This window comes from Microtus ochrogaster, chromosome 8 (genome assembly GCF_000317375.1).
Source record: "Microtus ochrogaster isolate Prairie Vole_2 chromosome 8, MicOch1.0, whole genome shotgun sequence".
Lineage (NCBI taxonomy): Eukaryota > Metazoa > Chordata > Mammalia > Rodentia > Cricetidae > Microtus > Microtus ochrogaster.
In genome coordinates this window covers 62,966,337-62,969,092 of record NC_022015.1, presented here as the reverse complement: position 1 = coordinate 62,969,092, position 2,756 = coordinate 62,966,337, and positions in this window count along the sequence as shown.

Below are 2,756 nucleotides of genomic sequence, written 5' to 3'. Positions count from 1 at the left end.
TCTTCTTCTTCTTCTTCTTCTTCTTCTTCTTCTTCTTCTTCTTCTTCTTCTTCTTCTTCTTCTTCTTCTTCTTCTTCTTCTTCTTCTTCGTTTTTCAAAACAAGGTTTCTCTGTAGAGCTTGTCCTGGAGCAAGCTCTTGTAGACTAGGCTGGCCTCGAACTCACAGATATCTGCCTGCCTCTGCCTCCCAAGTGCTGAGATTAAAGGCATGTGCCACCACCGCCAGGCCCATTTTGCTCTTCTTTATCTCCTCATAGTGTTGTCTCTCTTTCCTTGTCCAGACTCTTCTCATTGACACAACTCCTAACATCTTGGAGGTCCCACTGGGTAGGGTGGCCTTTTTGCATGGGGATAGGCCACATGTTGAAAGCCCCAATCTGAGCCCTCCATGTCACTCTAAAATTGCCTCCCAGGCTACAGAGCTGCATTTTCGTGGGTCCTTTTTGTTGTCTATGCTATAGGGGTTTGGGGGGACCCATTTGTACTTACTTTTATCGATTATTGGACTCTTGTGGAAGCTGCTGGCCTACACCTTGAGGTCTGACCTCAGCAGCTAAACCGGCAAGACCGGGTCTAGCTGAGATGGACTCTGTTTGCTTTTGGAACACCTAGCATTCAATTTCCTTGACCCACTTAGACTGAAGAGCTATTTTAATGGACACACTGTAATAGCCTTAGGCCATGCACTTGGGCATAGACTTTAAAATGGGCACTTGCAGTTCAAAGCCAGATCTGCTGTCACCCCTGGGATGCCTCTTACAAAATTTTTATAAATTGGGGCTATCCGATACAATTAGTCTTGAATGTCTAATTTCCCTATGCAACTAAGATTTGGCCTCAGTACTATCTTGACAATGCGATACCAGAAGGAAGCCTTGAGCTTACTGTCCTCTGGAACCTAGAAAATTTTTGTGGCCTTAAGGACAAACGGGCAGAGCTTACATATGTCCATGGTCTTTCAGTTCCATGCTCTCGCCCTTCCCTTAATAGCCAATGTCTTGTGGCACTGGTCTTGGTAGCAAATGCCACAATGCCTCCAAATTTCCAGTCATCTGAGAATTGGGACCCCAATAATTCCAGCTGGACCATGAAGCCAGAAGCACTGGCCCCTCCCCTACTCCCTCAAGCCCACACTACCCAACCCCCTCCTATGAAGCAACATTTTTTACATTTCTCTCCTTCCCTGTCCCAGACCTATGATATAACTACTAAAGCCTCAGGTACACTGAGAAGTTCTGCAGAGGGAGGTGGCCATGCATGGATGGATAAGGAAAACCATACAACAAGCCAAGTGGTTTAGACCACTTCCGGACTGTAGAGGAACCAACTTGCAGATGGACTCTGCTATCCCTAAACTTTCATTTGCCATCCCATCAAATCAACATGAATATAGTCTCACTTCCAAAGAGTAAGTGCAGAATATCAATACTTTGATGAAAAAATAATTGTGAAGATGCCAGCCTGGTTCTTTATGTTCACATCACCTCCATCAACCCCTTTGTAACAGCATCTCCAGGTGCATAGATGTCTCCCCCTGGACAGAGAGGGGAACTGACATGTCTGTCTATTCCAGAGCCTTATCCCCATCAGTTCAGAGGAGAGAACAAGAAGGCCAAAACCTGGTTGTCCACAGTTTCGCTGACAAGAAACCTGAAGGCTTTTGTTTCGGTTTCCAGTTTCATTTCCCAGTGGTGTATGCCACACCACACCACATTTTATAGCACTCTTCCCAGCTTATATATGAGAAGTCCAGTTGATGCGAAGGTCAGAAGAGAGCAGAGCATCAAGGAGGGATCCTGAGGAGTCCTGTCCTGGTGAAACCCAGAGAATTTCAGCCACCTTCACAGCCACCATGGGGTAAGGATTTCCATGCTTGCAGTTTGAGTGAACCAGGACACAGATATTTTCTTTCTTTCTTTCTTTCTTTCTTTCTTTCTTTCTTTCTTTCTTTCTTTCTTTCTTCCTTCCTTCCTTCCTTCCTTCCTTCCTTCCTTCCTTCCTTCCTTTCTTTCTTTCCTTCTTTCCTTCTTTCCATTTTCGAGACAGGGTTTCTCTGTAGCTCTTTTTGGTTCCTGTCCTGGAACTAGCTCTTCTAGACCAGGCTGGCCTCGAAGTCACAGAGATCGGCCTGCCTCTGCCTCCCGAGTGCTGGGATTAAAGGCGTGCACCAACACCGCCCGGCTCAGATAATTTCTTGTGGCCAGGTCTGATGAGTCTGCTTGCATTCATTTGTTATGTCTTATGGGTTCTCTTTTTACTACTGAAAAGGGAACAAGGATGCTAATTGTACTGACGGACCAGAGAATTTGTTCAATGATTATAATGTGGGCATGGAATACTTGCTAGAGTTTTTAAGGCTGTCTCAGACATGCAGTTCAAATCCCTGGGTGATACATTAGCATGTTCATCCCATAGAGAGAGACAATTGCCAACGAGAACTTCAGCAGTGGAATAATGATGTGGGATTCACTTCTATATGCTGTGAATACCATTGGTTAAAGCTGTTTTGGGCCTGTGATAGGGTAGATCAGAGCTAGGTGGGGAAAACTATAACATAATCCTGGGAGAAAGAAAGCAGAGTCAGAGAGAACTCATGTAACTCCACCAGAGACAAACTTTGTTCAGAATCTTGTCAGGAAGCCATAGCCACATGGTAATATGCAGATTACTAGAAATGGGTTAAATTAAGATGTAAGAGTTGTCCAATAAGAAGTTAGAGCTGCCGGGCAGTGGTGGTGCACGCCTTTAATCCCAG